We start from the raw sequence: 12,441 nt of genomic DNA on the forward strand, positions 1-12,441 counted from the left end.
TGTCTGAACCAGGAGATCCCTGCAATGAGGCTCTTGGAGAGAGAGGGTGTGGATGTCTGGGTCAGGAGTCCATGCAACTGGGCATTGGGAAGGAGGGGGTATGGATGTCTGAGTTGGAAAGAGGAGTGTCTAGGAGAGAAGAGGGCAGAGAAACAGAAACTGGATTGTTAGAGGGGTTTCGTTAACACACTGTTCCTATGAGAATTTTTTGTTATTGTCCATACTGTTACAGACATAGTTGCTGACAAATATTTGAAATAAATTACCAAAATAATTGGCATGTATACATAGTGCCATTTTGATAAAATTTGCAGAATTTTGCAGAATTTTAAAATATTGTGTGCAGGATTTTTATTTTTTTGGCACAGAATTCCCTAAGAGTCAAGAGGGTTTCAGAGAGAAAAATGAAAAACTATAGAACAATTAGTCCAAAGTGATAAAAATTGGGAAAAAATACCTGAAGGAAAGATGTCAAATGGCCTGATCCTAAACCACATTAAAATCAGTGGAGACTCCTATTAACTTTAGAGAGTCCCTGGAGCAGGTGGCATAAAAAAAAGGATAATTAAGTGATTACCCTCAGTCTTTACAGTTTTGCCTTTAGTAACTGGATTATGTTAACCTGAGTATTAGCAGTATTCCCTGTTAAAATACAGGAAATGCACAAATGCTTAGATAATTCTGTTAATTTATCTAAGATAGTCAAACATTAAGCGCTGAATAATTTTTCCCAGACCTGAATGCGAGCTCTGTGTGCCTGAAAAGCTTCTCTCTCTCCAACAGAAATTAGTCCAATAAAAGATATTACCTCATCCAACTTGTCTCTTTAAAAATAATTTTATGACAACTACTGTACGAAGGCAAAGAAAGAAGGGGGAAGGGGAAACATTGATATTTGTTTATATTATAGAAAGTCTGTTTTACCTAGTATTTTTAATCTAAGCTTAAACTGTGCTTTGGCTCCTTCTGTTGTGTTTGTGTGCATGTGGGCAGGGGAGGGGCTAGGATGACTGATAAGGATTCAGTTCTGAATAATTTCGTAGGTATCTTCAGGGCAAATGGCTTCATTTGGATGCTGTGTGAATGTCTTTTTTTTCTTTCTGAAAATTAACATACAACACTACTGCAGAGCTAAATGACCCTGACCTCTTGGGACAGGGCATTGTTTCCTTAACACAACCATGGAGAAAACACAATTTAAAATTACATGGAGCTATGTGTGCGATGCAGAGGGGGAAACTGACCCCTTCGATGGAGAGACTAAATTTACAGACATCCATGTTACGAGAGCATGCTCACTACGGAGAGCATTGCTTTGGGATGAACTGCAGCTGTTGTACTTAGTCTCTCCCTGCTGATATGCTTCCAGAAAATGGTGTAAAATGGGAGAAACAGATAAAGCAAGTAAATAGCAATGTCACCTGATAAAGTGCAGTTTCCTCATGTACAGTTTGTTCTTATCGTTCCTTATGCAAAGTAGGAAATGAACACCTGGTTAAACAAATCCTACCCAAAGGTAATTCTCTCATTTACAGCACACTGAAGTTAGCCGTTCATTACTCCACCCCCCAAACAGATGCTACTTGTTCTTTTTGTTTGACCTCTCTCTTTAATCACAATAATAATTAATAAGTATAAACTCACTTTGATGTAAATCAAATGTAAACCCCTCACTGAGTTTAAAACCTCTCATCTGAGACTAAATTAGTTCAATATTGTAATTCATTTACATGTGTATTGAGACAAGAAATGACTATTTTGTTTATGTGGAAAAACAAAACAATTATTTATGCATGCTCTAACTTTGGAGTTAAACATGTGAGATGAAGGTGGGGCTGCCTACTGAAAGTTGGATAGGAATTTTAGAAAATAGGCTTTATAGGCTTTTAATTCTTATTCACTGTTGTAGCACTACCTATTACTCTGGAAGAAGGAAGTTACATTATCCAAGTTTTACCTTTCTTGTTTACCAGGGGAAGGTGGATCATAGAACCTTGAGGCTCTCTGATGGTTCTTCCAGGTTATAACATTTCATCACCACGTTGGGCCAACTCCTTACAAACCAGGCTGGGTGTGACTCCTTTGAGCCTGTCTGTGTTGTTTCCAAGACAGACAGAAACAGCCACGAGGCAAGACAATGCCATCTTATGCCAAGGCTGAATAAGTTTGCCACTTTTGCCTAAGAATCAAGGGGCTAATCTTACAAAGTACCTCTTGTGAGGGGTCAGATATCTTCAGTTCATGAAAGTCAATGAATATAGGTGCCATTTAGCACCTTGCATGAATGGGCATCCAGCTCTCATAATTATTTTTTGTCCCTTTTGTCTTGTGTTGCTCTTTCATTGGCCCCTGGCTTATTATTTTTGAATAAACAGCATCATTCTAATTAAGCGAGGCCATTTGGTATAAGTAACAGTTGTGTATTTGGTTCAAAGAAGCTTTTTGCTGAGCATTCTGGTCTTCTAGATTGGCACACTATAAGGCCTTATTGAAAGACACTGAAATCAAAGGAAAGATTTAATGAGCTTTTGAATCTAGGCTTTAGCAGTCATTTGATCTCTGAAATTTGTTTACTTCTAGCTGTTCCAAATTTTGGGAGATAAATCTCAAAATCAAATGACATTTTTGCCTGAGTTAACAAGAGGGTTTCTTTTTGCCCAGGTTTTAAATGATACATTGTAATACTTAGGTTTTAAAAACTATTTCAGAGACTTTTATTTGGTTGTAACTTTCCAAAGTGACAGGAATCTTATCATTTCTCCATATAACTCAGGTCATTTCAGCCACGACCACGTTGTTTGTTGTCTCCAGATGGGCAAGTCTTCCTCAATTTGTGGTTCATTCCTCACCCTTTTGAGGTGCTGATTATGTTTAAAATGCTGCCAGAAAAGGTTGGTATTTACAAATCTTAAGAGAGAATTTGTTTTCTTAATCAACACATATAGATGAATCTGGAGGACAGACCACATTTCTCATACACCCTGAAATGTTGTTTGTCTTTAGAGATTACTAGCACTGGGAGATACACAAACTGCAGTGTGTTGTTTAGAATATCCACTTCACTTAGCATGTAAAGTGGTGTGTCTGGTAACAGGCATTAATAAAAAAGGTGAAAAACTTAAAAAACAACAAATAGACTAACAAAACATGTAGATGGTGGTATGAGCTTTCGTGGGCACAGCCCACTTCTTCAGATGTGTTTTCGGAGTTTTTCTGAAAAAAGTAATCTTTTTTTCTGAAAAAAAAAAAAGGTGGTAACCTGTGTCTGAGACACAGAAGCAAAGGATAAAAAGATTGAAAAGTAATGCAGGTTAGTTTGGATCTTTACTGAAACCAGCCTGTTGTATCCTCTCTGCCTATTGACAAACCTGCATGCCCCCAAACTTTCCCCTGCTGTGCAAAGATCTCCCTCCCCCATCCCCTGTCTCCTTCCATGACTCCAAATGCATAGGGAAATAGCAGGGAACAGCATGCATGACTTTTGAACATACTATTGAAAACTTACCTCTCCCCTGTGGGACTGAGGGGAGACCATGTAGGAGGAAGGAGGGCACTTGGAGTGAGGAGAGGCAGCTAAGTACATAAGAACGGCCATATTGGGTAAGACCCAAGGTCCATCTAGCCCAATATCCTGTCTTCCAAGAGTGGCCAATGCCAGATGCCCCAGAGAGAGTGAAAAGAACAGATAATCACAGAACAGATCCCTCTCCTGTGCTCCATTCTCAGGCACTGACAAGCAGAAGCTAGGAACACCATTCCTACCCATCCGGGCTAAAAGCCTTTGATGGACCTAATCTCCATGAATTTATCTAGTTCTTTTTTGAACTCTGTTAAAGTCCTGGTCTTCACAACATCCTCTGGCAAGGAGTTCCACAGATTGACTGTGCTATACCCTCGTCTCCTCTTTTCTAAGCTGAAAAGTCCCAGTCTTTTTAATCTCTCTTCATATAGGACCCATTCCAAACCCTAATCATTTTTGTTGCCTTTCTCTGTTGGCTGAAGCAGTGGGGCTAAGAGGAAAGTGGGGGTTTGAAATGTGAGGAGGGAAAATACAAATTCTGTGCTTCTGACAAATTTCTTATTTGCTCTTGATCTAGTTATCTTTTTCATGGGGGCAAAAGCTATTTAAATAGAAACAGTACAAAAAGACACTCATTGAAGACTCTTGGTGCCCTAAAAATTAAGTAGTATAATCTAACATTGTAAATTGTAAGCTCTTCAAGGAAGAGGCAGTCTTCTCTTCTATGTTTGTCTAGCATTGGCCCCATTGGCCTCAAGGTACCAATAATCAATAATGAAGATACATAAATATATGTTCTTGTTATGTATTTTCTTTACATTTTCTGTCTATCATTCTCCCAATGTTTGTTTTATCTGCAGGCTGCTTACAGAGCACTTAGGCAGAGTCTGCAGATTGTGGCATCACTTCATGACATAGTTTCCTACCTCTTCAGCTTTGCTCAATTAGGAAACTCCCAAAACTGTTTTGATTCCCTAAATCCAGAGCCTCTGACTGCAGACTGGGGAGGGAACGAAAGGATTGGTAAGAAACAAATAAATCACCATCAGTGGTCAGAGCAGGCTCAGAAAATCTTTCAACCAAAAAAGGAGACACTTGCTGACTAAAATGTTGCCTTTTACCCTAAATATGTAGTATTAGTGCCAGAAAATACCTTTTTTGCCCACCCCATATTTTTACATATCAAAATTTAAAGCCGTTAAATTGTCCTAATATCAAATGCCTTCTGTACTTTCCACTACAACATTTTGTGATCTCAAAGTCTCTTATAAACATGAATGAATGTGACCTTACTAACACTTCCGTAAAGTAGGTTAGTAGCATTATTCCCATTTTACAGATGAAAAAACCGAAGTATCAAGGGAATTAAGTATCCTGCCCAAGAGACAAAACAACTCTGTGGCAGAGCCAGAAAAAGCACATCTGTCTACCAATCCTGTACTTTTGATTACTTAGATGTTCCTCCTCCTCCTACCATACAGGTTATATAAATCTAATTTCAGAATAAGCAATAATTACGTTTTAAAATCTTTTGGGATGGCCAAATTGTTTTCCTGTCATGTGTCTCCCACAATGTGAAATGATGTTTCTGCTGATGGGGTTGAACTTATATGGCCTCAGAGCCAGTGAACAGCAGATGCCCTTTAATTAACACAAACTCCTGATAATGTCCGGAGGTGTGTGGTGTGTCAGTCTTTCAATCCCAGTCAAGAGCAAATATTAGCACAATAATATCCCCAAAGCCAGAGATTACAGGAAAGTGCACTGGTTAATTCAGGAGGATTTGGCTGCTATATGATAAATAGGTGTTGGTCAGAAACAAGAAAGTTGGACAGGCTGTGCTGCACAATATAATACAATAGAATTCTATATTAAACAGAGTAAGATGAAATGGCTACATGGCCTTATTCATGAAGAAAAATCCACAAAGGCAGTGTGCATAATTATCCTGACACAAGCACAAGGCCTTTTACAGCTAGCACCTCTAAAATTCAGGATAATAAAGCCTGTTTGGTTGGGGGTTGGGTTTTTTTTGTTTTGGTGATGTCACATGGTATTATGGAATGGCACGAGGATTGCAGTTCTTCCTGGGGAAAAGATAAGAGGAGAAGCCTCAGGCAGATAGTCCCAAGCTTCTTTACGTTCCAATCTACAGGCTTTAACTGAGACCCTTCTTTGTTGTCCAAGAAATCATCTCCTTACCCTTCACTCTACCTTGGTATGTATCCTAACACCTTAAGAACCAGCCTTGCAACCATGCCATAGATCTTGTAAAATGAGATTCTTCACTGAAAAGTCTTTCTGTAAATATGGCATCATCTGTGCAAAAATGTGCCCAAGTAACTTTTGATCCAATCTGCTCAGTTTACAAGTGAGAAGGTAACTTTCCCAGCTGCCAGTGCTGTGAAGTCAGACTAGAATCCAAAAGGCAAACTAAAATCTTTCTGGATTACTCAGCACTACCACCAAGAGATTTTCCTTTCAAACTGATGTCAGAGTGGTTTGTGTCTGACATCCATGAAATTTCGTCTGGCTTATACTGGTGCAAATCAGGGGACTCTAGCTTAGATATTCTGCTACTGACAGTTAATAATTCTAATGATGATGCATGTGGCAGACTATGATCCAGCTCTCTTCCTGTGAGCTCTGCAGTTTTAATGCAAGTAAAAAGTAGTAGAATATCAGTCTGGCTTTACAGTCAGAAGACATCACTTCACATGCATGCAGGAAGCAGCTATGTTGAGTGAATACCGTAGTGACTTATTGGCTTTACTTTGTTCTTTGGCCTAAAACCTCCTCTTGTTTCTAACACAGAGGCTTGATCTCTCACCAGCCCAGAAACTTTCCTCTAACTGAGAAGTAGCACCATAATGCTTTATCTCCATTCTTATCCTTGCTTGAGCATCACCAGTTATGGAAAGAGGAACAGTGTGGATTGTTCAACAGTTATTGAAAATGTTTTACACATATCCCAAAACCCCATTCTACAGTGGAAAAACATCTCAGAACACATACATGGCCAGTGTAAAAATAGTGCTTCCTTTTTACCACAGCTTAAATTCTTCAGCTCCTCGGTGAGAGACTTTGTTCTTGTGAAGTAATGCATCATTACAGGAGATGGGCATTTTAGAGTCTGTGTCCAGCTTTAGAACAAAACATTCACAGTGCTAGTTTAAAGAATTATGTTTTGATTTTTATCATATAAAGGGCCCACCCTCCATGATACTATGACAATTTGATGTGGATTATGTTTGCATGATTTTGGTCTGATTAATCTGAATGATTTATTCTGTTTGTAAACAGGATATTTCATGCAGATTTATTTGATAACAATTACAAATATGTGAAAAATTCCAAGAGAGAAGGAAAGACAAAGATATCTGAAAGATGGCACATGTTGAACTAGAGTGTGAAGTTATTAGAAAGTCCAATTCTTATTTTTTGCACTCCCTTACTTTCACTGATGATAGACTGCCAGAATACTGCAATGCACCATATCAAAGGATAAGGGCTGTCGCCTCCTGCAGCACTCAATACCTACCAAGCAAGGTAGGAAAAAACATTGCATCTGGCCTCCTGCTTGCCAGAGAATGTTGCTACAGCTTGCTTGGTTAGCTCATAATAATTTTGTCTTTGACCAACGGATTAAAAAAGCAGGATTTTGTCTTTTAGTAAAGCAGTTGCATAAAGTGCCATGGCACTTTCAGTCTTGGGTCAGAAAACAGGCAGAGCTTCCATAAGATGCAAGTGGATGTATCAGTGGCATTTTCTGGTCCACCAAAAGCACCTGACAGAGCATTAGATGCAGGAGGAAGAAGACAGGGAGGACACGGACATGGCAGACTCCAACTTCCTGTTGCTGCTCATGACACTTTGTATAGCTGCTGATGGCCCAGCTTCTATGTAGAACAATGTTTTTGGAGCAGGGCCATAAATTAATTCTGAGTTGGGATGACCAGGGTGAATAATCTAAAAGCACAGAGCCAGATCCTATTCCCAGAATCTGTCATTGGCAAAATTACAATTGACCTCAGTAGGAGAAGGACTAAATCAACCTTTTTTTCTCATTGGTGATAACAATTTCTGATATACATGAGAATGCTAATAGAGCCATTCTTTTAAGAGGCTTAGAACATCTTAAAACATCTTACTCTTTTAAGAGGAATACTTTTTATTCCTTATGCCTTTCTGTCTCTCTTCCTGCCCAGACTATGTCCCCATAATCCTTCAGTTGCCATAACTTCTTCCCTACAGCCTGTTTTTGTGGACAATAATGTGCGAAGATGAGAAAAACATTTTTGTTCCAGAAGGACAGTTCTCATGGTGACAAAAAAAGAGGCTTGGGTTAAAATAGATGATTTTCCCCATACATATTAGCATGCATTTCCTGTTGCCTAATTTGATGGATTTATTGTTGTCTTGGAAACTATAGAAACTGAACTTCAAGAGCTACAAAAAATGATTGACAGCCTTCAGAACCCCTTGGATCCTAACAAAGTAGCCCAACTGCTAATCATTCAAAGAGAAGTTATGTTTCTACAGTTTGATGCAGCAGTGAGACATTTATTACGGTGAGAGTTAAAAGTGCTAATTCCAACATCTCTGCCAGGCTCTTTTATAAAGTTCTGTCATGGGGCTTTAATTCAGTTGAAGAGGAAGGAACTATCTTAACACAAGTAGAAAAGATACATTTAAAACAGCTGGACATAGTTCATCCATCAATTGACAGATTCCTAATCTGCAATATTTGCGATTTCAGTGTAGCATATCTGAATACAGCTTACTTGTGAATGTGAGGCTTATTGGTGATATTCCTGTGTCATGTGCATTAGATGGTCAAAAGAAAAAATTCTTCACTTTTAAAAAACATATATAATTGTGATTTACAGTGTTGATAGGTTATGTGGCACTGCCACCAAGCACAGAGGTGTAAGAGAGAGCAACTCTTGCTCCTCCTTCTCCTTTCATTTGTTCTGCAGTATCCTTACATTGTTATGGGCAGATGATGTAACTGCAGCATTTGACTTGTAGACAGCCAAGCAGGATTTTTTTGCAGATCCACAGGGAACCAGACGTAGAAAACAGGCCAGTTAGCTTTATCATTTACTGACTAAGGTATTATGGGCAATTGGTTAGGAAAACATTTGATAAAATCACTTAGGAAAGTTAGATGTCAGCAAGTCACCAGGTCCTGATGAAATGCATCCCAGGATACTCAAGGAGCTGATAGAGGAGGTATCTGAGCCTTTAGCTATGATCTTTGAAAAATCATGGCAGACAGGGGAGATTCCAGAAGACTGGAAAAGGGCAAATATTGTGCCCATCTATAAAAAGGGGAATAAGAACAACCCAGGAAATTATAGACCTGTCAGTTTAACGTCTGTCCCAGGGAAGATAATGGAGCAGGTAATTAAGGAAATAGTATGCAAACACTTGGAAAGTAATAAAGTGATAGGGAATAGCCAGCATGTGTTTGTGAAGAACAAGTCATGCCAAACTAATCTGATAGCTTTCTTTGAAAAGATAACGAGCCTTGTGGATAAGGGAGAAGCGGTGGATGTCATATACCTAGACTTTAGTAAGGCATTTGATACGGTCTCGCATGATATTCTTATTGATAAACTGGGCAAATATAACTTAGATGGGGCCACGATAGGGTGGGTGCATAGTTGGCTGGATAACCGTAGTCAGAGAGTTGTTGTTAATGGTTCTAAATCCTGCTGGAAAGGGATAACAAGTGGAGTTCCTCAAGGGTCTGTTTTGGGACCCGTACTATTCAATATCTTCATCAATGATGTAGATATTGGGATAGAGAGTACTCTTATTAAGTTTGCAGATGATACCAAACTGGGTGGGGTTGCGACTTCTTTGGAGGATAGAGACATAATTCAAAATGACCTTAGCAAGTTAGAGAAATGGTCAGAGGTAAACAGGATGAGGTTTAATAAAGAGAAATGCAAAGTGCTCCACTTAGGAAGGAACAATCAGTTCCATACATACAAGATGGGAAGCGACTGTCTAGGAAGGAGCATGGCGGAAAGGGATCTAGGGGTCATAGTGGACCACAAGTTGAATATGAGTCAACAGTGTGATGCTGTTGCAAAAAAAGCAAATATGATTCTAGGTTGTATCAACAGGTGTGTTGTAAGCAAAACTCGTGAAGTCATTCTGCCGCTCTATTCTGCACTAGTTAGGCCTCAGCTGGAGTACTGTGTCCAGTTCTGGGCGCCACATTTCAAGAAAGATGTGGAGAAATTGGAAAGGGTGCAGAGAAGAGCGACAAGAATGATTAAAGGTTTAGAGAACATGACCTATGAAGCCAGGCTTCATGAACTGGGCTTGTTTAGTTTGGAAAAAAGAAGATTAAGGGGGGACATGATAGCGGTTTTCAAATATCTAAAAGGGTGTCACAAGGAGGAAGGCGAAAATTTGTTCCTCTTGGTTTCTGAGGACAGGACAAGGAGTAATGGGCTTAAAGTGCAGCAGGGGAAGTTTAGATTGGACATTAGGAAAAAATTCCTAACTGTCAGGGTGGTCAAATATTGGAATAAATTGCCAAGGGAGGTGGTGGAATCTCCCTGTCTGGAGATATTTAAGAACAGGTTAGATAGACATCTGTCAGGGATGGTGTAGACGGAGCTTGATCCTGCCTTGAGGGCGGGGGGCTGGACTCGATGACCTCTCGAGGTCCCTTCCAGTCCTATTATTCTATGATTCTATGATTCTATGATAAAGATTAGTATGTTGATGGGAAATTAAAACACTGTACACTGTACACTGTGCTGTACACTGTAACTTTTTTGCTTCTTTATTGGGAGTGTGATTAAAGTTCATTTTCTACACTCTGGGGTCATAATGTAAGTGAAATCATAATGACACTAAAATGCATATTTGTTTCTTATGAGTCCTTTGATATATCCCAGTTGTGAGTGCTCTGAGATGTCCTTAAAACTTGTCTGACAACCCCTTTATTGCTAAAAGTACTCTGTTTATTACTTATGCAGAGCCATATGTGCACAATAAATGTGCAAAAAGACAGGACCCCTATTCCAAATCGATTAAAATTAAATGGTGACGAGCACTTCCTGAAAGAACAGGAGTTGAGGGCGCTCATAGAATCATAGAATCATAGAACTGGAAGGGACCTCGAGAGGTCATCGAGTCCAGCCCCCCACCCTCACGGCAGGACCAAGTTCCGTCTACACCATCCCTGACAGATGTCTATCTAACCTGTTCTTAAATATCTCCAGAGAGGGAGATTCCACCACCTCCCTTGGCAATTTATTCCAATATTTGACCACCCTGACAGTTAGGAATTTTTTCCTAATGTCCAATCTAAACCTCCCTTGCTGCACTTTAAGCCCATTACTCCTTGTCCTGTCCTCAGAAACCAAGAGGAACAATTTTTCTCCTTCCTCCTTGTGACACCCTTTTAGATATTTGAAAACCGCTATCATGTCCCCCCTTAATCTTCTTTTTTCCAAACTAAACAAGCCCAGTTCATGAAGCCTGGCTTCATAGGTCATGTTCTCTAGACCTTTAATCATTCTTGTCGCTCTTCTCTGTACCCTTTCCAATTTCTCCACATCTTTCTTGAAATGTGGCGCCCAGAACTGGACACAGTACTCCAGCTGAGGCCTAACTAGTGCAGAGTAGAGCGGCAGAATGACTTCACGAGTTTTGCTTACAACACACCTGTTGATACAACCTAGAATCATATTTGCTTTTTTTGCAACAGCATCACACTGTTGACTCATATTCAACTTGTGGTCCACTATGACCCCTAGATCCCTTTCCGCCATGCTCCTTCCTAGTCAGTCGCTTCCCATCTTGTATGTATGGAACTGATTGTTCCTTCCTAAGTGGAGCACTTTGCATTTCTCTTTATTAAACTTCATCCTGTTTACCTCTGACCATTTCTCTAACTTGCTAAGGTCATTTTGAATTATGTCCCTATCCTCCAAAGAAGTTGCAACCCCACCCAGTTTGGTATCATCTGCAAACTTAGTAAGCGTACTCTCTATCCCAATATCTACATCATTGATGAAGATATTGAACAGTACGGGTCCCAAAACAGACCCTTGCGGAACTCCACTTGTTATCCCTTTCCAGCAGGATTTAGCACCATTAACAACAACTCTCTGACTACGGTTATCCAGCCAATTATGCACCCACCTTATCGTGGCCCTATCTAAGTTATATTTGCCTAGTTTATCATCACCTTGCAGGAAATCATTTGGCTTCAGGATTTTAGTTAAAAGGTGTGCAAAAAAGTGGGGATGAGAAAAGGCTACAGCAAAGAGATTCGAATGCATTTACAGAGCTATTGTATATTTAGGCCAAGTTCCAGTTTAGTTTTTGGAAGTTTCATTTATATAGAGTGTATAACAAAGGAGCATTGTGTCTCTGTGTCTTTATGGCAGAACATGCAATGGATATGGGATCTCTCCACATGTATGTTCTTAGTCATTATAGAAACGTTTCACTTTTCAGATGGGATTTGCAAAATGAGACAAGTGTTGATGGTATCCTCCTCATAACTTTTAGCCTAGTGGTTAGGGCACTCACCCAAGGTGTGGGAGACCCAGTTCAATCTCCCCTGTCCTTTGTCTGATATGGAGAAGGAATTTGAATGTGGATCTTTCACAATACAGGAGTATCCTAGCCACTGGGCTCTGGGCTATTCTGGCGTGGGGTATTCTCCATCTCTCTTGTTGAAGCTGTTCTACTTTATATAAATAATTGTTATTGAATCAAGGAGTTGAGTTTAAATCTCCTGCATCCTAGGAAAGTGCTCTAATGACCAAGCTATTGGGTCACTGTTTCCCTATCTAAATGTTTACCTTTTTTTTTTCAGTTTGGCCCCCCAAAATAATTTTTGGTCCAGCCTCTAAATGAAACTGCTTTTCAATTTTCTGGAA

At 39.7% G+C, this 12,441-nt stretch overlaps 1 pseudogene across 1 annotated transcript in view; it reads left to right on the forward strand.

Moving 5' to 3' along the window:
• The window catches only part of LOC102458688 (uncharacterized), a 113,805-nt pseudogene that overhangs the window by 52,627 nt on the left and 48,737 nt on the right, over nt 1-12,441 (forward strand). Inside the window, exons 23-25 of the transcript XR_016349146.1 lie at nt 2,774-2,891; nt 4,381-4,543; nt 7,953-8,091. The product of XR_016349146.1 is annotated as an uncharacterized LOC102458688 (transcript). The remainder of the gene's footprint in view (nt 1-2,773; nt 2,892-4,380; nt 4,544-7,952; nt 8,092-12,441) is intronic.

This window comes from Pelodiscus sinensis, chromosome 3 (assembly GCF_052426305.1).
Source record: "Pelodiscus sinensis isolate ZL-2025 chromosome 3, ASM5242630v1, whole genome shotgun sequence".
Taxonomy (NCBI): domain Eukaryota; kingdom Metazoa; phylum Chordata; order Testudines; family Trionychidae; genus Pelodiscus; species Pelodiscus sinensis.